Here is a 25,823-nt window from a genome sequence, read left to right on the forward strand (position 1 = left end):
TAAATTTTATGGCTGTGATTTGCTTTCAAATAATCCAGGGTGGGATGGGGTGAAGTTGAGAAAATGAGTTGGGTTGACAGACATTAAAGGTAGGTGACAGGTAAATAGGATTTCATTCTACTAGTCTCCCTACTTCTGTGGTTTTGAGGTTCTCCAAAATAAAAAGTCTCAAACGAAGGTTTACCCTAACCAAAACACATTTCATTTCATTAGCAAGTTATTTTCCTTTAAAGTAGAAATAAAAAGCAGCATATATTTCAAAGGCTAACAGTTCTGAGACCTGCTTCGCTTGCCGTTGTCTCTATGAACGGTGCTTCTCAAACTTCAATGTGGGTATCATTTGCCTCCGGACCTTGTTAAAAATGCGTGTTCTGTTCAGCTGCAGGGTGGGTGCTGAAATGCTGCATTTCTCAGAAGCCCTAGGTGCTGCCTCACGTCCACGGGTCACACATTGAGAAGCGAGGTGATGGTGGACTTCCTGGCAGCAAGCAAGCCTTTGCAAGGGGAGAAGCCAGCTGAGCGTTCTTGACATTGCTTCTCTGGGGTTAAGAAGGGCACCAACACTGCCATGTTCTGGAGAGAGGTCTTCCCACCCTTCTGCACCCCAGGACCAGGTATCGCTGTTCACTCAGTGGTAACCACCGAAACAGAGGACAGTATACAAAAACAGAAGAATCCCAGCAATCAGGTAAGTTTTTTTTACCGCCAGCCCTGGACCTGTAAGCTCATTAAGTAACAATGAAAGATTACTGCCCGGATAGATTTGTTCCTGAATCTTTAAGTAATAACTAAACCAAAACAAAACAAAATAAAATGCAGCACCTGGGTGGCTCAGTGGGTTAAAGCCTCTGTCTTCTGCTCAGGTCATGACCCCAGGCTGGGATCGAGTCCCGCATCGGGCTCTCTGCTCCGTGAGGAGTCTGCTTCCTCCTCTCTCTCTGCCTGCCTCTCTGCCTACTTGTGATCTCTGTCTGTCAAATAAATAAATAAAATCTTTGAAAAAAAAAACAAAAACACAAAAAAATCCCAACCATGTCTAGATGTCAAAGTTCAGAAGCAAAGGCAAGACTTGAGAATCATTAATAAACTGCAAGAAGGTTAAGAGAGCAAAATAATATCTTGGAAACTCTAGTAAATTCCATCTGATATAAGAAATAAAATCCATTTAAGCATGAACATTCCTAAACAGCCATCAAATCTCTGAAGAATAACAACAACAAAATCTCTACTCATAAAAAATCTTGTCCACAAAATACTGTTAGTTCTTCTAATGTTTTATGGTCGTCGGCGAATGTGACCAAAGTCTTCTGTCCTCAAAGACTGCTCTATTATCTGTTAGACTAGGCATGCCCAGAGGGAAGGGATTATAATTGAGGATTCCCTCTTTTAGCTGGTATGATACGTGATTAAGCCATTCCTATGGGATTGTAGGGTTCCCATTTGTTGAGAGCTTGCTAAGTGCGAGGCAAGCACTAAGCAGTTTATATGAATTACTTGACTTAAAATGCTTTGTCTTCACTCACTGTCTTTTGAAATCTAATTATAAAAGTTTCTAAATCCCTCCCTCTTTGCAAATATGTTTCCTAAAGTGTTAATTCTTGCTTCTCTCAGCAAGGAGTGATATAAAGGAGAAGGCACTTGGACCTCTGTCCTGTGTACTCCAGGTCCAATCTCTCCAAAGTCTAGAGGAACAGCTCAGACCACGCCCCCTCCCTCAGTGTTTGCCCAGGCAGGACAGGGACCAGCTACAGGGAAGGGAAGGGGAAAAATCCACACGGTCCTGCCTATCACAAACCCAGTGGAAAAATCGACTGCAGAATAATTAAAATACAGTTTATGGATCTGCTCAACACACACAAACACACATGCACATACTAATTCCATTCAGAGTTGGCAGAATCCTGCACAAAAGGCTTAAGGTGAGGGGCACCTGTGTGGCTCCGTCGGTTAAGCGCCTGCCTTCGGCTCAGGTCATGATCCCAGGGTGTGGGATCGAGCCCCACATAGGGCTCCTTGCTCCATGGGCGCCTGCTTCCTCTCCCTCTGCATCTGCTCCTTTGGCTTATGCTCCCTCTCACATACTTTCTCTGTCAAATAAATAAAATCTTTAAAAAAAAAAAAAAGTATTAAGGAGGTCTTCACTAAAATGGCTTTCAGGTTGGGCCTTAAAATACTGGTGCTTAGAATCCACGAAGGAGAAATACAAACAAAGCCAGGGAAGAAGCCACGGAACCATGGGAGCATCGAAACCAGTGAGCAGTTTGGAATGGCTGGAATGCAGAGGCCCAGACTGCTGGAGCTCCCTGGAGAAGAAAATTCAAAGAACTGGCTCTTCCAAGAGGTTTCTTGGCTCTGAATCTCTCATTTCACACTTAATACCTAATTTTTACTTAACACGTGTTATTCTTTTTCCAAGTTTGTGGTCCTAGAAACATCTCCTTGAGACTGCAGCCTGCAGAGAAACTACAATTTCCCTGCCAGGCCAGGCCCCATCTAGCCCTACCGTGGATCACAGGATGGTAAGAAAAACACACCAAAAAACAGTTTCTAGAGGCTTGTGCCAGGGTGGCTCAAAGAGCTAGCCAAAACTGTCACCCCCAAAATGAAGAGAGAAACAAAAAACTAGGTACCCAGAATACCGGAACTTGAAAAGTATTTTGTGGATTCTTTGCAAAATGTACAATGTGGCAGGGGCCCCTGGGTGGCTCTGTGAGTTCACCACCTGCCTTCAGCTCAGGTCATGATCTCAGGGTCCTTGGCTCGAGCCCCACCTCAGGCTCCACGCTCAGCAGGGAGCCTGCTTCTCCCTCTCTGTCTGCCCCTCTCCCAGCTCATTCTCGCTCTCTAATGAATAAATAAAAATCTAAAAAATAAAATGGACAACGTGACAGTAAAACATTATGGTAAAAGTTTTCCCCGAACACAAGAAATCACTCTACCATTTGTAAGATTAAATCCAGTCTAAAAACCTCCTCTAAAAAGACATTGGGTCCCGATCACCGCAGTCAGAGAGTCATCACTCAGTTTCATAAAATAATAAAAATGCTGCTCGGCCAGTAAGAAACCCAAATAATCTGAAGTTTGACTTCAGAAATGTCTTTTCTGTGAAGGGTGGATTGTAAGATATAAGAAATGTCTAATGGGATTTCTGAAACTACAGCTAGTCAGGAAAACAGTTCTTTTCACTTTTCTTTCTTCCCAGCACACACAAAAACAAAAGCAACCTTTTCTTGACATGTTTGGTGCTTCTGGAAAAAACGACTCCTTGGAATAAGTAAGTAAAGAATGTTCCTGCCTCCATCACAGGAGAAGGAGGACGATCAAACACACAAAGGTAGCTTGGTTAATGGTACAGTTATGTGCACACGTGCACGAAGCCTCATCACCGTGTACTTTATTTTCACAGATCACACTCGCCAGGGGAAATTCCCATCAGAAATAAAAGAAAGGAGAATTTTCCTAGTGTTTTCAACTCTCGAGACTTTGAGAAATCATGATGCGAGTGAACCTTGAAAATTCAAGACACTAGATAAACAAAGAGCTTGTACTTGTCCTTTAAAGAAAGCCTGGGTTTTAGAGGGTGGCAGCCTTCGCTTTAAATGCCTGCTGGCCCAGCATGACAAAAGGTAAACCTGAGCCTCCTGCATGATGGTTTTCTGGGTATTGAAAAAGTCTGATTGCAGTGTGTTTTGTAAGCAATGATTAAAAACAACACACCTTACCTATAACGTTAACAGTTGGCATATCATGCCTCTTCCTGACTGCAAGGGCACAAACTCGCACATTTGGAAAGCCGTGAAGCCAAGTGATTGTCTTGTAAAAACCTTTGGGACAAGTGGATTTCGACACAAATGATATATGGTGTGAGGCTACGGCATGAAGTCCTAATGGCTCCCCTCACAGTCCTGGCAGGGGGTTACTGATACAGGAGGCACATACCTCTCAGAAGTCTCTAAATATCACGTCTCGCAGAGCAGTGGAGACAGCAGAAAGCACGGTGACTTTAAAATACTAATAAAAACGCAAAGATTGTCTTGAGTGGGGGAAAACGATGGTCGACGTGCTCAAAGTTCTTGCATTTTTAGAGATAATTTTCAGCACTTCTTAACACCTTATCTCAAAGAACAGGACCACCATGGAGCAAAAGGTGAAACTAGAGATTTATTGGGCATACAAACACACCATCTTCTCACTTGTCAGAAGCTTTTCTGGAAGCCCCCTGCTCAATTATCTCGGTGGACCATTTTACCTCCAGTAAGTAGGGAAGGTGATGAGGGTCAAGGAAGTTAAGACTCACACCAATAGTCAGATGGGAAAAGGCAATGCAGGGATTCAGACCGAGGACAGAGCAACCCCAGGGTCCTTGTTCTTTGCTCTTACCACATCTCTATACTGAGCATTAGGAACGAGAAAGTGATGAGCCTGATGGACTGCCAAGGGCCCTTCTAGATCTGACCTGTTATTTCTAGTAGTTTAATCTCTCGGTCCAGATTTCCATGCGTCTGAACTCACGTTGCCCCCGCCTAATCGTCTGCCTGTAGCAAGATCCGGATGAGAAAGGGCAGCAATCCGAGCAGAGCAGCTCGCCACTTGTATGAGTCTGCTTCTGTCCATCCAGCGTCCCACACACAGCTTAGAGCTCCGTGGCTTCCTGTCACCCGCGTGCCACACACCTGCCAGCCCTCTGTCCTTTTCAGCCAAGAACAAAGATCACCTCCTAACCCGTGTCCAGGAGAAAGGTTTAGAAAACAGTCTAAACTAAAAACTGCAAGCTAACATATGCTGCCTCTCTGTTCGATGTTTTATGTGCATTAGCTCAGTAAGGTTGCAAAAATCCCCATATCTACTTCTTTATTTAATCATTTATCGAGCATAAATATTGAGCGCCTTCTCTATGCCAGGCACTGTCCCGGGTACTGGGAGATAACATAAGCTAGTTGGGTTTTTTTTTTTTTTTTTTAATATACCTACAAAAAAGGCTCAGAGAGGGTAAGTGGTTTGTCGAGCAAGGTACAAAGTGGCGGAGAGCAGAGACTTAAATGTCTGTCATAAGCCTGAAATGATGATAAGGCTCCCAAAACATCTCCAATAACTTACTGGCTGAATACTCAATAACATACAAACCACTTCCCCATACATTATCTCATTTAACTCATCAAGTCTGCGATTTGTTTTAAAGAAAATAGTTTCCTCATATTCCCAAATGCTGACTAGTCCAATAGAAGTAATTTTATCAAAAGTAGGTCTAAGTACATCTTTTAGCTTTTGATGAGTCATAAAGCTTCAAGCAGAGGGATAGAGGCTTTCCTTCCTTAAATAATAGATTAAGCCTAATATGCCCATCTGCCCAAAAAGTATCATGAAAGCAAGTCAGTTCGCAAAGAGCAAATATTCTCTTACCAAACTAAGACTACTTCTTAAGCTACCTACTTTAATTCAACTCAGCATACACTTCCTAAATTTCTTCTCTATGCCCAACTTTATTTGCTTTCCTATCTTACATAAAATATACACTCCTAGCTACCACAGTCTGATAGTTACATGGGGGGTGGAGAAAGGAGATAGGGAGGAAAAAGTGGAGTCCCTTTCCAGTCTAGAGGGAGTTGTCTGATGTTGGCAGGTAGATAAGCAAATCTCATACTGCCACAGCTTTTCATAAGAAATCCTAAATCTAGATTTTTTAAAAGATTTTATTTATTTATTTGACAAGAGAGAGATCACAAGTAGGCAGAGAGGCAGGCAGAGAGAGAGGAAAGCGGGCCGCCTGCTGAGCAGAGAGCCCAATGCGGGGCTCGATCCCAGGACCCTGAGATCATGACCTGAGCTGAAGGCAGAGACTTAACCCACTGAGCCACCCAGTTGTCCCCTAGATTTTTTTTTTTCCAGTCGCCTGAATTTTTAGATCTAACTCAATTTCGTATTTGTATTGAAGACAATCAGGGCCACGTGTGAGAGGTCTACAAACCAAATTCAGACTGCAGACGGATGACATGTACCATGTGGATGAGGAGAGGAAGAGAAGCTTCGTGAAGAGGTGACATTTCCAGGTCAGGAAGAGCAAAGTAAAAGGGAGAGGTTGCAAACGGGCGGCGAGGTGAGGAAGGATGACAGGAGTTTGCCGCCGGCAGAACATAGCCCGGGGTCTCCTCCGTGGGGAGCGGGCCACCAGATCAGATTCTGAATGGGCATTACTCAACACGGGGCCTGGCACTGGTGACCCAGTCAAGGCTTGTAGGCACGCTTTTATTCCCAGAAGTACAGAAGTGGCTCAGCTGGGCCAGCCACGCTAGCTATGTGACCTCCGGCAAGCTCTTCATGTCTCTGGGCCTCACTTTCCTCATCTGTAAGATGTGCTGGCTGAGGCACATAATAACGCAATAAACCTCAGCTGTTATTATTGTTACAGAGGTGATGGAAGCCCTTCCAAGGTCAAATGGGATAATGTGACAAATGAGAAGAGAAACGCTCCAAAGGCTGTGAACACCGTCCAAAAGTTTGCAAAGTATTTTCAAGCAGTTGAATCTGATTTTAGGCCTGTGACATAACCCATCTGCCCCTGAACTCCGCAGTGGGCTGTTTAAAAAAAAACAAACAAACAAACAAAAAAAAACACCACTTACCTCAGAGTGTTTTGGGGTTACAGATACTGTGTGTGTGAGGATGTATCCAGCCAATATAACTATTAGCCCGAATATTATGTATAAAATTTCAATTCACAAAACACACATGGAAGACTGCCCAGAAGCCCAGGAAAAAGTGGCAGCCACCTTGTTGCTCGAGGAACTGTGCTAAAGAGCGCCCTTGCGTCCACTGCAAGTTTGTGTCTCCCCCACTCAGAAACTGGGTCTGAGAACTCCTAGCCCAAAGCGCACCCCCCCATGGATCATCCTCCCCACCTGTAGTGAGTAGCCCGTAAATGCGAGGGAGAAAGGCTTGGAAAAATCTTACATTAAGAGCCCGCTGAATTCTTTTTAATTTTCAGTCATTACTCATTAATATGGCCAGTACAGGCAGGCTGAGGGCTAGTATCATAGCAAATGAAAAGCAGAAAGTAGCTCTATAATTACCCTAATGTTTCTAACGGAGTCACACAATGGGCACAGAATTATGTACGGGGGGCGGGGGGAACTGTGTTAGACACCTCTGAATCTCTGAAATGGTGTTACTTGGAACCGTGGCAAATGAGCAGAAAGTATTTAAAGAAGATAAAGATGAAGACTGTATTTGGTGTCCTACTTAAATTGCACAAAGATACCCAGTTGTCACCGTCAGTGTCACCGTCAGTGTAAACTGTCTTCTCTGCGCCTTCCAACTCTGCACTCAGTGCACCGAGCCCGTAGCCTCGAACTTTTGTTAACACTAATGGCATCAGGGGCCAGGTCACCAACCCCTACTAGGGGCCACACTGCTCTAGAGTTCAGGGAGTCACCCTTCAGGGGGTTACAGGGGGGGATCCGGGCTTCCCTGTTGAGTCCTAGGACTTGATGCCATGACTTCCTCCAATGAGAACAGAAACCACTCTCCATACCTCCCCTGGAGAAATAAGTACCCCCAAACCAACTACCCCGACAAACCTCCATGTTAAGCCCAGGAATCTCAAAAGTATAGCTATCTGATGCAAGTTTTTAGTGTTAATGAGAAAGATGGTTCCACTTCCAGAATCCTAAAATTATAGACTCGGGCCACCCAATTTCCTCATTTATTGATGAGAAAGTGAGTGCTGGAGATGGGTAGCGGCTTACTAAAGACAACACAGTAAGCAGGTAAGCAAAGTCTCAAATGCCTATGGTATCACAGGACAATCCTCCAACTCCTGAAACACCTGGGAAGCATCCTTAGCAATTTCTAGTCTTGTGAAGCAGGCTAGGCTGTCCCATCCTCAGGCCCCCACTTGGCTCTTCCATCCCAGCTGGGTTTTGAGTAGAGCCTGGTCTCCCCAGCTTTAGGCCCAGCCCTCCACCTGGCTGCCACTGGTGACAAGTGCATCTCTTACCTCAGAGATCTCTACCACTCGTAACAGGTGAGAGACAAACAGGTAAAGGAAGCAACACACCCAAGAACATTTAAAAGCCACCAGAACCTTGCAAACTTGTTGCCCATGACCCATAACGTTCAGTCACATTTCTTTTCTGAGGAAGTTACTAGAGTTTCTGCTTCCATCCCTGAAAGCTTCTATTCCTGAAATCAGAGATGAAGCTCTGCCCCTCCATTCCTTCAGAGGCCATCTTCTCTGCCCACCCAACACCCCATCCCTCCCTCCCCTGGCCAGGAGGGAGCATTTTGATGAGGGGTAGGACGACTTCACAGGACAGCTCTTCCTCAAGGGAAAGACTTCCTTCCAGCTTTTACTCACCCAATTATAAGACAAAAAGGTAAGATTAATAAGAAAGAATACTGGTAAGAAATCTCTTCTTTGACATCTCAGAGAACGTTCAGAAGCTCTTCTCAGTCTCTTCAGGATCCTGTCTGGTATCCAACTCATCATCAACTCCAAGTTCACCAACACTCTTCACAAAACGAACCAGTCACCAAGTCCTGGAGGCTGGGTGATGGGTTGGTGAGTGTGGGATCTGCTAGGACCTCTCTGCATGGCCCCCACTTCTCAAGAAGCCTGGAGGAGCAGAAGTCTCTTCTTAACACCCTAACTTCGGGTACAGGGCCCACCCCTTCATTTCACCAGCAGGTACCCTGCCTCTAGCACCACCCTAAATTCTCAGATGTGTTAGTATAATCGTAAACTCCTATGCAGACTTCTGAGTGTGCGAGCTACATTCTCCCACACCTCTGAGCATGTATCCCACTCATCTCCATGGTACGTCTCCCCTACTTATGTCCCTGTTCCTCTCTTCTGGGTGGAAATCATTATGGATAGCGAATTTAAAATCTCCACTTTATTTCAATTACTTTAATCCAGGCAGCCCATCAGCTGTGGCATTGGTTGGGGAGGGGGCCCTCAGTTCCCTTCCTGAAGGCCCCGTGCACTGGCTTTACAGAGTGGCTGGAATGAGCATCCTGTCTGGCCAATCCTACCCTTTTCCGAAATGTCTGGGAAACGGGCTCCTGGGTGACTCAGCCAGTTAAGCATCTGCCTTTGGCTCGGGTCATGATCCCAGGATCCTGGGATCTAGCCCAACATGGGGCTCCCTGCATGGTGGGGAGCCTGCTTCCTACTCTGCCTTCGCCTGCCACTCTGCCTACTTGTGATCTCTCTCTGTCAAATAAATAAATAAACAAATAAAGTAAGCTGGGGAAAAAAAGGATATTTAAAATAAAAAAGAAATGTCTTGGAAATTATTAAAGGAAGAAAAATTTTTTTCTGGTTTCCTGGAAAATATACCCTGGTTTATTTACAAACCTTTAAAAAATCATTAAGAGTTCCATTCTACCTAGGCAAGAGAATGTAGAACCCAAATGTTTGCATAAAGAATCACACTAGATCTCTATTCAGACAAATTTATGCTACTTCTCTGTATACAGGCTGACCCACTAATCCTATTTTAAAGGAGGGGGGGGAGATTTTCAGTGGAAAAAATAGATGAGAAGGACAGTTTCATGTACAGGCACACGTTCTATTGTACTTCCCTTTACTGCACTTCGCGCATACTGTGTTTTTTTGCTTTTGTTTTTGTTTTTGTTTTTTATAACAAGTTGAAGGTTTGTGACAACCCCGCAACAGGCAAGTCCATGGGCGCCATGCTTCTAACAGCATCTGCTCACTTTGTGTCTGTGTCCCATTTTGGTAACTCTTGCCATATTTCAAACTTTCCTCATCGCTATCTTTGTTACCATGACGTGTGATCAGTTACTTCCACTCGCTGGAAGCTCGAGTGATGCATAATTTTTTAGCAATGAGGTATTTTCTAACTAAGGCATGTGCACTGTCTTTTTAGACATAATGCTTAACTGCACACTTCGACCGTAGTATTGTGAGTATTGTGTCAACACAATTTTAAATGCAGCGGGAAACCAAAAAATTCATTTAACTTGCTTTACTTTAATAATTCCCTTATTACAATAGTCTAGAACTGAACCGGCAATATCTCTAATGCAGGCCTGCATCAATATGCAGGCCTGCATAAAATAAAAGATGAAACATGTTCTTTTATCCCTGTTTGATTAACAAAGAAACAGGCCCTGGAAGGATAGTCTGCCCAAGGTCACACAGCCATCCTGTAACAGACTCAGGTTTGCCTGACTCCCAAGACAACATTTTTTCTTTCCCCCATGTCACCCTGTTTCATGTAATCCCAGAGGCTGACACTCCTATTTCTTTCCTCTTCTGTGGCATTGAGGCCTACCGTCCCTTGAAGATCCAGAAGGACAAAAGCACCAGTATTTTCCTTTCAAACTGTACAATTTACCACAGAACCACAGATCTTGCCTACAAGGACAACCTCACTGAAAAACTAAGTCCTCCTTGCCAGTCTGGTATAGTGTTTTACAGGTGGTAGTAATGCCACAGTTGGCTTGTTACAGAGGATCTCAACAGGCAATAATGCAATGATTTAATTCTTTGCTATCTGTTCAACTCAGAGGTGTCTTCTGTGTCACTGCTGCGGCTTGCTTATGGCTATGGGACCCCCTCCCTTCCCCGCAGGAGCAGAGGACATGGGATGAGAGCAGTGGAGCTGCTCCAGACAGGTCAGGGGTAAACAGTGGCTGGAGAGAGAAAGCAGGGGAGAACCCACAGCTCCCTTCTAGTACTCCTAATATGAACATCAAGGTACAACAATAAAGGATAGATCCCTCCACGAAAGATAGACACAAGGAAAGAGAAGATGGGGGAGTTAACAGCAAACATGCCCCACTGTACCAATAGACCGCACAACTCTACGGGGTCCAGGTGGTATTAAGTTGGTTGCAGACGACCAAACGGAGGCTTGGAGAGATCGCCCATCATATTCAATATCAGCAAGCTAGTCAGTAACAGCAGCGGGACAAGGACCCAGGTTTGCTGACTCCAGGCCCAGGGTTCTTCCTGATCACAAGCCTCTATAGAGATGGTCAGGAGGCCTTCTTCACCTGGGGCTGAGGTCCAAGGTTTCTAGGCCCCATCCTACTGGTCACTTGCTATACAGCAGTAGAGAAAAGTGAGCACCATGACAAACAGAAGAAAGCGTGGCACTTCTAAGGAGGCACTTACTGCTCAGTACCTGGTGACAAAGGCCATATAGGAAATAGGGCCCAGGTCTTCTAAGTTTTTCAAGCTGGAAATCTGATTTTGTGAAAAATCTCCCAGCTTTTTAAATGTTTGCTCTCAATTTGTAGAAACACTAAGTCCAATTAAATACATGTGCAGAGAGGCACCTGGGTGGCTCAGTTGGTAAAGTGTCTGCCTTCGGCTCAGGCCATAATTCCAGGGTCCTGGGAACGAACCTGCATCGGGCTCCCTGCTCAGTAGAGAGCCTGCTTCTCTCTCCTTCTGCCTGCTGCTCTGCTTACTTGTGCTCTCTATCTCTCTGTCAAATAAATAAATAAAATCTTTAAAAAAAAAAAAGTGCAGAGAAAAGCTGAGCTTCGCAGGTAACCAGTTCTAAATCTGATGCAAATATAAAATAAGGAGCCAGACTGGATGCTGGTTCCTGAGAGATCACAGAAGCATGGAGCCATGGGTGCTACAAATCCAGATGCTCACCAAGTATTCGCTCTAATGCCTACATGCTACTATTTTTCAAACACAGGTTGATACGATTACAAAAAAATTCAAGGTAATCTGCATGGTTAACTACATCCATTGTAGCTTTCCATAACTACTCATTTTTCTCCAACAAACTGACAGGAAAACTATAACCACTACCATTTAAAGCTTTGTAATGTTTTTCACTGGAAAGAAAAAAAAGACCCTTATGTTTAGAAAAGGTTGGAAATGACTGGACTAAGTAATTTCTAAAGTCCACATTTTTTTTTAATTCCATGCCTACATGCTGTAGAGAGGTGAGAGACAAGGGGAGGAAGGAAGACAAGCCCCCAACCACTCCAAGGTATACTCTCAAAACTCACTACCTATGGGGCCATCACGAGCTCCTCATGCACTGTATGCCCCCTAACTGCCGGAAGGAAAGCAAAAGAGCCAACACGCTGCCAATACTTACTGAACCCCTCCCAAATATGTCTCGAACAATCACATTCCAGGCAGACAAAAAAAAAAGAGGAAGAAAACCAGATACCCCAGGGACAAGCATCAAGCTTTTATGGCAGTGGGAAAAGCCAGACATCTGTCAGGAATAATTACAAATTCATAGCCGACCAGTGCAACTAAGACACCTATGAAGGCAGAATGCCTGCTTAAGAGAATTTGGCTTATTCAGGGATGGCCTGAAAGGCCTCCCTAGAAAGAGTTGATTTGATGGTGCTGAGATCTTCCGGGTAACAGAAGTCAGTGAACTGTGTGGGCATGTGGTGGGAGGGATGGGGCATTCCAGCAAAGGGCCTCCGAGGGTGGCAATGTGGTATTTCCCAAGAACTGCAAGGCCAATGTGACTGCAGCCAAGTCAGTGAGGACATCTGAGGAGATGAGGCCAAAGAGGCATGGGAGACATGACACTGAGGCCTTCCTGTCACACTCAGGATGTTTGGGACTTTATTTTGAGAAAGAACAGTGTCAGTGCCTCATACAGGGCCCACCTCACAGCGGGTATACAGGAGATAAATGGTAGAACTGGAAGGGGATGAAGCCAGAGATGGGAGCGGCAGGGTCTCTGAAGGCCTTGTGAAACAGGAGTGTGAACTTCATGTAAAGAATGACAGGCTGCCCCCGAGGAATTTCAGCATATTTAAGAGATGACTCAGCATGGACAGTGGATTAAAAAGATGCAAGACTGGAAACAGAAAACCCAGTGAGCAGATTACTGCAGTAATCCAGGAAACAGATGGTAATGGCCCCCACTAGGGTGGAGATGAGGGGAATGGAGAGAAGGAAGTGGGGTCTTAAAGGAGGCAGAATTGACAGGCCTCTGTTCCTCGTCCGCTCTGGGACAGGAGGACGAGCCAGGGAGCTCAGGATGGCTGCCAAGTTCCTGTCATGGGCACTTGGGTGAATAGTGGTGTGGCTGACTGAGGAGGAGCTGCTCTGGAGCATAAATTCACTTTGAACACTCAATTTGTGGCACCTTGGGGTCACCCAAGTGGAACTGTCAAAGAGGCAGTGAAGAGTTCCGGGCTGACCAAAAAATAGCCCGAGAGACTGCTCAGAGACAGCGAAGGAAGAAGAGACAGAAACAGTCACCAAGGGTTGGACAAAAGAATTCAAGTCTGTCCCTCACCTGGAAAACTGAGAAAAAGGCAAACACCAGGAAGAGTATGTTGCCACAGACACCACAGGAAGAGAGCTCAGGAGAGCATGGCCAACCTTGCCAAACTGGAGAGGGAACGACAAATCACAGCAACAGGTTCTGCTTTGTCTGGGTTCTTCCTTCTGGACTTTGGTCATAATCTGTATGTTTTTTTTTTTTCATCGTCCATCTCATCCTAAAACTTGTGTCAACAACGTGAAGGTTTATTCTGCATGGTAGTTCTAATGCCTCACGGAGAACTTTTTGTAGAGGTCTTCCAAGATCTCCGGTGAAAAATAGAGAGCACACGCACGGATGTCTCAGAAGGACAAACTGTAGTTGAAGGGGGCAGAGATCATCCCTAGGGCAGAGAGCTGAGGCAGTCCACAGCGAGAATGGGATCCAGGAGACAGGAACAGGGGTTGGTCGGTCTTGAATGACAAAAACACTGAGTAAAATCATTTACCATCTGTCCTCAAGAATTAAGGATGATAAAAATCCTCTCCCAAGAGCTGCTGCATTGTGCAGATGGGTTCACCAAACCAGGATGCTTCCGTTCCTACCAATTCTTCGTTGCAGGAAAACCATGAGTCAGTGGGCTGGGAATGAGGCTGCCCTGAGGATTCCAACTGCAATGCTCTGTAGCACGAGCGCTAGGATCTCAAGAGGTTGCTTCATCCCGATGACTGGCTTTGTAGCACGATGCTGAAGACAAGTCAATGTACAAACATCTGCCCTGATAGAGCAGGGGAACTAGACAGGGCTATTATTTACCTTAATAAATAATTACTCGCTTTTTAAGAACAGCCCAACACTAAAGAGGCAGATGCTTTGGTTCACATAAAGCCGAATTCAACATATAAATTTTTATTTCAAAGTAACTTTGTTGAAAGCACATATGGCATCTGCCTTTCGCCGAAGAAAAGATCTGCTCCCTATTCTCCCCACAACGATAGACTACATTAACTATGTCCTAATTAAATGTTCTAAATCTGGAACAAAACCCACTGGGGAGGGGGGTGGAATTAGGAGAGAGAGGGGAAAAAGGCTTCACAAAACTGCCCTAATTTACTGAATATCAAGGGCCCAGTTGACCTTTATACAGCTTTATGTCAGTCACTTAGCTGGGACACACCTTCCTTCTTTCAAAATGAGGAGACTGGGGATGAGATGAGCTTTGATACAAAGGACTTTCCATAAATACAAACTACAAGCATGAGTGTTGCCCAGGAAGGCTAAATGGCAGAATGACGAGTCTCTGGACCAGAAACCCAAAGAATGGTAGGAGCCACCAGTCTGCAGGGTAGCGCGATCACTATTTTCCCCACCCTGCCCAGTCTTCCCTTCTTTCCAGCCTCCCCACACTTCCATGCCAGCAATCAACAAACAGCCTGGGAAAGTAATGCTCCTTGACTTTTGGAGAGGTGCAAGGAGTGGAAGAGGCAGAACTCCTGGGTTGGAATGGCGCCCCTACTGCCAGCTTGAGCAAGTGACTTAACTGCTCAAGTTTCCTTACCAGGAAACTGGGGATGGTAACAGTTCCCTCATCACAAGATCGCTGTAAGGATTCAATGGGTTAATGATTTTAAAGCACTTGGAACTATCGCTGGCCAACAGCGAGGGCATATTTCCCACCACCACTACTCTGACCTTGAGCAAGTCTCCATCCACCATGGGGTTAAAGTTCCCCACTGGCAAAATGCTGGGGTGGGTGAACTGATCTGAGGAAGATCCCCACTGGCTTAACTCGTCTATAATTCTTTGAATCCTATTACAACTCTCTAAATCCTCCTAAGGCTCTGAGCCCTCAGTCCAGCAGCGGGAAGCAACGGTGGTGGTGGTTCTCTTTTAGGCCCCAAGAAGGCACCCTAGCCCCTGGAGCCTCCCCTCGTCCCAACCACAGGCTGGCCCGAGTCCTGGGTCCACCGAGCCAGCCCCTCCCTTACTACACATACAGACTGTTCAGAGAGGACAATGTTCATCACGATGCTCAAAGCTGTGGAAATAGCACAGGTATGAGAAAAGGACACACTCCACGGGAAAGAAACCAGACAGGAAAAGACAAGGAACTGTCAAAAGACAAAGGCAAATACAACACACCATAAGGTTCTTTACCTTACATCCTTCCTCTAATAGCAATTAAGAGAATTACAAATGATGCAAGGTAATGTTCCCTACCTTGAAGCACAGCACATCTTCAGTGACTCGCCCTCCCTTCAAACCCAGATGGACCCTTCCTTCCGGGGGAGCAGAGGCTACCAAGTGACCACACTCAGGGGCACCTTTCTGAGGAAGCAATTACTTGCTGGACACTTACCTAACCTACACTCTGCCCAAAGGTAAAATCAGCATTCGCAATGTTTAAGTCCCCTCTCCTTTCTGGGCCTCGTTTCCACTTCTGAAAAATGGAGGAGGGAGGAACTTGGGCCAGGTAGTTTCCAAGTTTTCCAGCAGCATTAATTAAAACTAATATTCCATCATTGATTTCCATTTTGCATGAGGAAGGGATTTTTTGTTTGTTTGTTTAATGAGATACAAAAGAAAGTTTGTAATTATTTGCTGCTTTCTGCGTGAAACTAGATCTCTGGGGTTCAAATCCCCATTCTACCAGTAACTCTGGGACAATGGTTAACTGTCTAACCTCTCTGTGCTTGGAATTCTCATCAGAAAATAAGAATAGGAAGATGACCTTTCTTCACAGGAGTGTGGTTAGGACTAACTTAGTCAACATATGTAAAGTATGAAGTATTTAGAACTATGCTTGGAACATGGTAAAAAAAATTAATTTCAGTATGATTATTTTCAAAGCTATACAGACAGCTTTCCATTCAAAGGGAAAATTTATTTGGTATATTAGAATATACAGTGTGCTAGGACTAACACACACACACACACACACACACGTACATTTGGCTAGTGGACAGAACACCTGCGTTCTAGTGCTGATTCTGCCCCCAAACTAACTGCACTATTGATGAACTACTTACTGCCCCTTCCTGGGCCTCCGTTGCTAGAGCAGACAGTACAAAGATTTCTCTGAAAGTATTCAGATCAGAGGTGATACACCGGGAGCCATAGTATACTACGTGACCTCCAGCTTTTTTTTTTTTTAAGATTTTTATTTATTTATTTGATAGACAGAGATCACAAGTAGGCAGAGAGGCAGCAGAGAGAGAGGGGGAAGCAGGCTCCCCGCTGAGCAGAGAGCCCGATATGGGGCTTGATCCCAGGACCCTGAGATCATGACCTGAGCTGAAGGCAGAGGCTTAAACCACTGAGCCACCCAGGCACCCCCGTGACCTCCAGTTTTAAACCACATAATGTTCCTTAAATATTTTAGTAATATTCAAAAATCAAACATTCATGTAATGAATTCGTGTAAAATCCAGATCTACTGGGTCTCTTAAAACGTCCAAAGTCAGATCAGCCCCGCCTCCTCAGCAGTGGTTCTTCAAGAGTGTGGGCTCTGGACCAGCAGCAGCAGTGGGGCATCCCCTGGAAACTCAGTAGGAATGCAAATTCTCAGGCTGGACCCCAGACCTCCTGAAGGAGAAGCTCTGGGAGCAGGGCAGGCCGTCTACTTTAACAAGCAGGAGGCTGGTACACCATAAAACACAGCAGTGAGGAACGGCTGGTGGGCTGCCAGGCACAACGCCCCCCCTTTAGACAAGATGGGAGAGTGATGGCTGGCGGCCCCAGTGCACTGCCCACTCCACGGCATCCCAGATTCGGACACCAAGGACCAGCTGGCATTGCTCGAGCTGCCCGCCGCACTCACTGTCCTTACCGCCCGGTCCCTAGTGGGCTTTTGGCTCACCAGCCCTGATCTCGAGGGACCGCCCCTTCTGACAGCAGGGTGAGGGGTCCTTCCGCACGGTGCACAAGCAGGACTGCGTTGTTCCGGATCCCAAACAGAGCCCGTCTGGGAGCGGGGCTGCGCACACCAAGGGCACAGTTGAAAGAACAAACTGTTGAGTTTCCTTTATTAATCACAACACAATCCACACAAGCAGCTGCTATTAAGAACAGCTGCTGCTGCTAAAAGGGTGATCTTGAAGCAGCCTAGAAAGTGCTTACAAGTTGATTATCGGGACCAGGCACGTGCAGACTTGCAGTCTATTGGCTGGGTTCCTCCTCCTGACCGTGGGAGCCTCTCTCGTGACCAGAAATCCTACTGCCTCCAATATCCTGGGACGAAGTGGAGTGGGGGGAGGGGAGAAGGTTTTTAGAATTAGCATAATACAGAGAATTCGGGGTGAGCCTCAGAGGGCTGGAGTTGGATCCCACCTCAACCCTGCAGTAACTGTGAGTTACTTAACTTCTTTGGACCTCGGGTTTCTTCCTCTGTGAGAGGCAGAAACAACACCTACTTCAGAGGGTTGTTGTGAGCAGTCAAAATGAGATTAGGCATCTGGAAGTATTTCGTAGACTATGCAGGACGAGATACAAGTAAAGCCTTATTAGGATCCCATGAAAACTGCCGTTTGACCCGTAAATCATCTAAGATAGGACGCACTGTTTCCAGCCTGGGACTATCAAGGGTGAAATCAGAGAATCACAAGACTACAAAGGGCCTTCTGAAGACCTGTAATCCAACCTTTCTACATTGTCCTCCTCCCCCTAATCCCTGAACACTGTGAGCAAGTGCCTGGCCAAGGGTGGAGCCACCTGGAAAACCTTGACCTGCGGGAGTTCCTCATAATCCAAAGTAGGCGGCCCATTCCCTCCGCCTCAAGCCGAATCTGCACACAGACCACTCCTCCTTGGAGAGGCCAAGTCAGACTTGCTATCATTTAAGCAGCAAATTTACCCCCACCTAAGGGTCTCTGTGTATGTTCTGTCTACCTAGAATACTCCTAATTAGTCTTTGCTTCAGATGGTTGGCTCCTTCTCATCTTCCCATTTCAAATGTCTCCGCTTCACTCCAGCCTATCCAGTCACATTCTCTAGCATAACTTTCTGCGCTTCTTCAATAGTGCACGTCCCTGCTTATTTGCATACTGAAATCTTACAAAATCTCCCAGTGAAGCTGAGTCCCGTGGAGGCTGTGACCTTGCTTCTCTCATTCAGCACTCTGCGCACTTACACAGTGCAGTAATGAACACGAACACACAGTAGGTACTCCCAATTGTGTTGGGATGCTTATACGATTCTACACACATTGTAGCTATACAAACGCTAGTTGGGAGAACCAGAAACGAAAACAAAACTTATACCACCTCCCATTACTGACTCAACTCACCAATACTAATCATGTCTTCTTGCATGGAGGGAAAAATACGAAAAATAAATAAATTGAACAACAGCTCCCTATGCTAGCTTTTTTCATAGCAGCACTGTACCTAGTTATCTGTCCCTTTATCTTGTGTAGAGGGCACTTATGAAAAGACACTTAGGTGGACAAAAAACCAAGTAGCTCTTTCCTAGAGACAGGGCCTCACATAACAGCATAATTACAGAAGTCCTTAAAGAGATCACACAGCGGCAAAGCATCACCCAGGTCCATTGTGAACACCATTACAGACCCTAAGAACAGCTGGGCAAGGCCTAACTATCAGACCTGGAGAATACAGACCTATGGGGCAAGTACTTACCCATCCCGATCTCAGCCAGGATCACTCACTAGCTATCCTCGGCCCAAGGGGAGAGCAGAAAAGCCCAAAGGGGAATGAAAACTGCTACCCTTGCCCTTGTCTGGGAATCCAGACTCAGCTCGACAACCCATGGAAGACATCTAACTGTGGAAAAGCCCACTGGCTCTTTGCAGACCATGCGCTGTAGCAGAAGACACTAGAGATCTGGGTTGAGTCTTTTTCCACGACAACGTACTCCATGACCTCCAACTCATCACAGAGTCTCAGGCACCCCCACCTGTGAACGGAGGTTAATAGTTCCTACACTACTTCCGAAAAGCCTGTCCAGAGAATACCATTCCACATCAAATGCGAACATGATTATAATCTATAAAGCACTGCACAAAGCTAACTTATTATTACTGATGGCGAGGAACAGTGGTCTATAATAAAGAATTGCTGGAATTCAATTTCAGAGTAGGTATCTGGAAACTTGGAAGCTGCCTGATAAGCCTATCAAAAGCCTTCATGGGAAAGATGATTTATGCCCTCTCTGCATTTCATGAAGCCCCAAAGGTGGAACTTTCATGCAGGAGTTCCACGAGGACCCCCACTGGCTATGGAAGAAAAGTCAGGATCTACAGGAAAGGGGACATTCCCACAACTCACTGTTTGCTGTTCTTGGTCAAAAAGCTACAGCAATCTGGGTGGCTCAGTGGGTTAAGGTTCTGCTTTCCGCTCAGGTCATGATCAGAGGGTCCTGGGATTGAACCCCTGCATCGGGGTCTCCGCTCATCAGGAGGCCTGCTTCTCCCTCTCTCTCTGCCTACTTGTAATCTCTCTCTCTCTCTATGTCAAATAAATAGATAAAATCTTTAAAAAAAAAAAGTTACAGTAATCAGTTGGCACATTATTTAAATAGCCCTATGATAAGACTTAAGGTTATTATTCTTGGAATGGAGAAAAAACTACCAAATAAAAAGACTGGATCAAGATTTTCTTGACTCCAGAGAAGACCATTATGCTAGCATGGCTTTCCAGAAGGGAAAATTCTTAGAGACAATGTCAGAAAGTGCTCACTCCTGAAATTGAGGCTGAAATAAGAAGCTTCAGATAGAAAGGCTCTTTCAGAGTGAATCAAAGAACTTAACACTCTGTGAGCACCAACTGTGTACCCCACTGAGTGCTGGAAAGATAAATAAGCCTTAGATTCTTTAACCTAGCCTGGGGAAGAATGTGCTAAGGGCTATAAAAGGTGGGGGGGAGATGGCAGGTGTTAGAAGAACACAGAAGCAAGGTAAATTTTTTTTCTCCTTGGAGAGTTATAGGAAAACTTCATGAGTCGAGTGTCCTTGGAATTGGAACTGAAAAAGGCAAAGGAACCAGAGGTAAGGTGTCATTGCTTAGCAGCTAAAATGCTTAACTGTCTCTGTGACAGAGTTTATCTTGACAGGCTGGTGAGGCCTATGGGCTTCTGCAAAAAGAACAGTATATTTAGATGGAAATGATAAAAGTACACAGGACTTTAAAGCAAATCAATATTAAAGCAAAAACATACATTTAAAAAGTACATTTGTGATAGAATACAAGTGATTCTTTACTACCGCATTACATGAAATCTCGCAGCAAGTCTAAGAGACACCATCATTTTACAGCAGCAATAAACAACTTTTTGATATACCGGCAAGAATTACAATGTAAACTGAAAATATCTGATTTCTAGCAAGAAACGGAAAAAAGAGAGGTACTGCTAATACTCCTATGACTTAGTACCTCCTTTTATAATGGAAGAAAAGTACTATATTTCAGTTAGGGATTAATAAAAATAAAGCTGTCATTTTTCCCATTCAAATTTACACAGTCCATGTTATTACTGCCATAGACCTAGGTTAAGAAGTTCTCATAGAGAAAACAGTCGGAGCAAAGGAAGGAAATGGGACATGGGTAGATTCTGTAACAGTCCAGAGCATGCAAAGATACAGCTAGGAGATGGCCCTGGAAGGCGGATAAAACCCTCAGGAATCAACAGTGTCAAGGTTCAACAATTATTAAATCAGATTATTAAATCGATTATTAAATCAGATTACGTGCTCTAAGTTCTGGAACAGTATCTTCTTTTGGAATAAGAGATGAATGAAAGAAGCTAGGAGAACATTTGTTTTAGATTAGAACTCCTTTTTCTAAAGCGTGGGAGATGACAGCATATCGATAAATTTACCAAGAGAAATCATGCATCCATATGATGTAAAACTGTGTGCACGTAAGTATGAGTGGGTTTACGTGTGTGTATAAACACAGATGTCTAGGGAGAAAAATGCATGTCAAAATATTAATAGTGATTCGAATGGGGGAATGATTTTGCTTTATTCTTTGTATTTTCTATAATTGGAAAATGGGCAAAAAGAAGTTCCAAAGAGGCTAGGAGACTTATTCTGGGCAACGCACATCCCACACAGTACAAAACAGAGCTGGTACTAGAACTCAGATATGTCCTTCGTTTGTCCCGCACAGAGATTTTCAGATTTAGAACTTAATGCACCCGAATACACGAGATGGCTATAATTATTCACCCCAACTTACATATTCAGAAATTGAGGCTCAGAATCTAAGCGACCTGCCCAAAGTCACACAGCAAATAACACGAACAGTGGGGGCCAGAATCCAGGTCTCCTTCCACTCCTGACAGCAGAGTAGTGTCTTTGTCAAAAGCAACGGTTTCACCAGCCTGACCTGGTTAAGTCCTAGCTCTGCAACTTCCCTGCTGGTACACTTGGGAAGTTCCTGAAATTTGCCCTGTAATTCTTTTTCCAAGTGTTATGGTGACAATTAAATGATACAATGTTGTAAAGACCTACAACTCTGGTGCAGTTGCCATGCCTCCCTGCCTCTGTCCCAGGTGGAAGGACTCTGTTTCCAAGAACTAGGAGGCATGTCTGCTCATTCGGCTCAGCAGCCTGGTCCTAGGCTCCATGTCACCTGGAATCATATTCGTTGCGTAAAGGAGCAGTTCTGTTGGATGGGAAATGAGCGGCATCAGGCCTAACACAGGACAGGATATCAGACTGCTGATCAGACAGTTTGGGGAGCTCCCAGAATTCGGATTCAATAGGTCTGAAAGGGGATCAGAGATTCCAAATTGTTTAAAAACAAACAAACAAAAAGAGCTGCAGGAGAGTCTAAAGAGCTAATATTCAATGACAAGTTCTCGGCTTGACAAGAGAGAATCTAATGTTTCTATGTAAGCAAAAGGGGGCCCAGTCTAATCATGAGCAATGCATTATCCGATGGGCAACAGAACAAGGCATTGTGGGAAGACCCAGAATCAACCGTTCTAGGACTCTTCTGTCAAGGGCGAAGGTCAACAATGCCCAGAACCACCAAGGAAGTATTGAGACCAACTGAACGAGCAGCAAAAATAAATATCCAGAGGGCTCTCCCTGCCCTAGATGCATAATACTTTCAGTGCTGGAGTACACTTCAAATATGTTCTTGCCTGTTATTCAGATACAGCACATTAGTGACTAGAACTCTAAGGGGCTTACCAAGACTTGGAGGCCCACAAGGCAATGACAGAATAAATTCCCTCAATAAATATTGCTGGATAAATTCATTAAGAGAAAAATGGCATTCAAACAAGAGAAAGGCCGGGCCTCAAAACGGTCTACTAGGAAGACACAGAAAGTGCTAAAAATATGGTAGGTCTAGGAACTCTTAGAAGCACCCCACTCTAGGATTTGGAGATGGCTAAGATGTATTTATGGACCTAAATGGACACAGAAGCCAGCAAACTGCTTTCAGGGAAGTTGTAGGCAAAGGAGAAGAGGGAAGGGTCTCCAAGGGCCTATATGAATTTCTCCAAGTTCCTGCTCACTATGCTATCCTCGGGACCCTGCATCTTGTTCAGCCACCAGTACAACATTCAGTAAGTATTTGTTGAATGCAGAGGCATGGGAATACTTATCTGCACAAATTTTTGGAAGAAAATGACAAACACTGATGGATTTATGCAAAGTGGTTAGCACAATGGCCAGAGCATGGTAGGAGGTTAACAAACGGCAGTGCAAGGTAAAATTAGCCATGACTTCCATGGCCAGAGCCCATATTCTCTTAGGCTGCCTCTAGTGGTAATCCCTAGATCTTTCTGAAACCAACCTACAGAAGTAATCCCAGCCTAAATTCACTAGATTTTCTAATAATGCCCATTTCTTTAAATAAATAATAAAATCATGTATACATTCCTTTTCAGTTTACAAAGCTACCCATGTTTAATAGATGAAAAAACTAGGATCACACAACTGGCAAAGCAGCAGACTAGGACTAGAACCACAGATTTCCACATTTTATTAGAATGACCATTTTCTCAACTACAAATTCAAACAAGTGCTTTTATTATGGAATAAAATACTTGAACTCGGGTTGTTCCAGAAATCAGCTAAGATGCTGCCTGGATCACTCTAACAGTGATCGCTGAAATCAGAGACAAAATCCTGAAAGAAGAGGTAGCATTTTTTTTTTTTTAACCAAAGCCCGTCCTTGGATGTAATGCATTTATTCTTAATAGTTTCTCAAGCAGGAGAGGAGGAACATGCCTGAGAGGCAGGGTATTGTGAGTTTGAGCAACATCTGTACGATTTATTAGCCCTGAGACCCTGGGAGGGCCTTAACCCCAGCAAATTTCAATATCCTCATCTGTTTAATGGGAAAGTAATACCTACTTCTAAGACCATGCAAAGTTCTTGGCACTAAGAAGGCAATCATAAATAAGAGCTGTCCTAATAACTATGCCATGGTATCTACCATTTGGACTGTAGGATAAGTGACTGCTTGTCTCCTCCCTGGCTTCTAGTTTCTGCCTAGCCCCTGTTGTGCATCTGTCCAATGGGGACACAACCAGGCTCCCTCCAACCTCGCAAGGGAATGAAGATAACAAAAGAGCTGGCAGAGACATTATGCAAATACCAAATATTATTAAAACATTAATGAACTCTGGCAATTTCCCTGAATTTTGATAAATGGTGTTTATTATGCACTGCCAGCCTCTCACACAATCTGGGCTCTCAAATATTAACTAGATAATAACAGCAATCAGTCTCCTAAAAGACCAAGGTATAGAGAAATAAAGAGTGAGTCTAGATGTTTCCAGCCAACATCTGCCTCAAAGGAATCAGAATATCTGTACAAACACAGAACGTCAGGACAGATCACAGTGACCACCAACAGCCTCAGACCAACCCACAGCCTATCCAGAACTCTGCTTTGATAGAACAATGGACTTTCTTGGGGCTGACAAGTCACTGGTGATGACAACTGTCTACCACCAATTTATACTCTTCTGCACAAAGTTGCCTCCAAAGTAGACCCTACAAAAAAAGGCCTGAGAACAAGCCTTCGGTCCAGACTAACAATTTTATACAGAGAAAGTAGCTGCTCCCCACCACCCCAGCCGCCTGAAAACAGAGGTAGCGTTCTCCACAGCTCCATTAAAGGGGCTTCCACCAAATGCCTCTACCATTTCACTCCATGCGAGGGGATAATGTTTTTAAGCTGCAGACAGTCCTCATGTACACACAGCTCAGACAGAGGAAGAACAAAGCCAAGATGAGTTGTGCCTCCCTGCCCCCCCAAAACCTCCCAGAAATGAGGGCCTGGTGCCACCCCAGTGACACCTTAACAAGCTGAGGGTCATTAAGACACCTCATTTGCATATTCATGAAAGACTCAAGGCTGTGGCAAGTGAAACAAAGTGCACAAAAAGAGATTTTGTTTTTTAAGCCAAGCGAAAATCCGCTTTAGAAAAAGTAAATCCACACGGGGACCCTGGCTGTCGCCAAACCTTCACTTGTCTAGAGCAGCCAGCACCTTATTAAAGGAAGGCAGGGAACTCACTAATGAATGCAGCACCACACACAGGCAAAGCCCATTTTGCCATCTGCCTTCTAGTGTCCAGAGGGGCAAAAGGCTTAAATGACACTCTCCTGAATTTTCTCTCCTGCAGGTGGAAATATCAAATTCCCAGGGGGACAAGAAAGCCTTCTCTCACAAGGTCAACTGGATAAAAAGGGATAGAAGGTAATTTAGCTTACCTGTCAACACAATACCTCTGGTGACATCAAACGCAGGTATACATTAAGCACCCTGGAATAATTCACCCTTCATATGTGGGTGAAGGTTTGGCTCAATCAGTGTCTCAGCCATGGGGTTAGCATAAAAGTTCCTAATGAGCCGGGTATCTAAACTTACTCCTCCTCCCCTCCCCTCCCATTTTCTGTTGCATGATTATCCTGTGTGATGGTGACCCAGAACCTTTCTCTAGAAAACCACCTAGAACAGAAGACACCAGAACTGATGCAGGGGGCTGTAACAACACAATGGCAGACTTCCATTATTTATGCCAAAGAGGAAGGCCATGATTAAGCAACTGAAATCACTGCCCTGAGCCTTCTCTGCGTATCCCCACCCTTCTGCCAATCACTGTACCGGTTTTCAGATCTGTAAGCTCACTCCCACCAGGTTTGGGAGTTGTTTAAACAACAACAACAAAACATTTAATTCATACAGACGGTTGAATGGCAGAGTAGCTCAAAAGAGAGCTTTTCAACCCCATACAGAATTTAGGACAACTTGGGCAGTGTGGAGCAAAAGGTAAAATCCAGCCCCAAGTTTTCACATACTTTTTCCAACTTCCCAAAGCATTACTATTACCGGCCCCCAAACGTTCAATCTGTAAAATCCGCGACTTGGACTTGGGCTTCGGGGAGGAAGAAAACCCAGAGGAAAGAAGGTAGCCTAACGACAGAACCAGCAACGACCAACAGCCGGCTGTAATCCAAGTAAACTGTAGCAGGAAAGCAAAAAAATTCTGTCTTCCTCTGGGGTCAAAGCCCTTTTTCAAAAAAATTTTCCACGACCTGGAAAACTGGCTGAGGATGGATTTGTAGAGGGCACATAGCCGCGTGTTAGGACAGCTCCACACTCGAAT

General features: G+C 44.8%; 1 protein-coding gene across 2 annotated transcripts in view; it reads right to left on the reverse strand.

Annotated features, from left to right (window-relative positions):
- Nucleotides 1-25,823, reverse strand: part of MB21D2 (Mab-21 domain containing 2) — a 111,100-nt gene that overhangs the window by 83,941 nt on the left and 1,336 nt on the right. The gene's annotated exons all lie outside the window — the stretch shown is intronic.

The sequence above is a fragment of the Neovison vison genome, chromosome 6 (genome assembly GCF_020171115.1).
Source record: "Neovison vison isolate M4711 chromosome 6, ASM_NN_V1, whole genome shotgun sequence".
In the NCBI taxonomy this organism is placed as follows: domain Eukaryota; kingdom Metazoa; phylum Chordata; class Mammalia; order Carnivora; family Mustelidae; genus Neogale; species Neogale vison.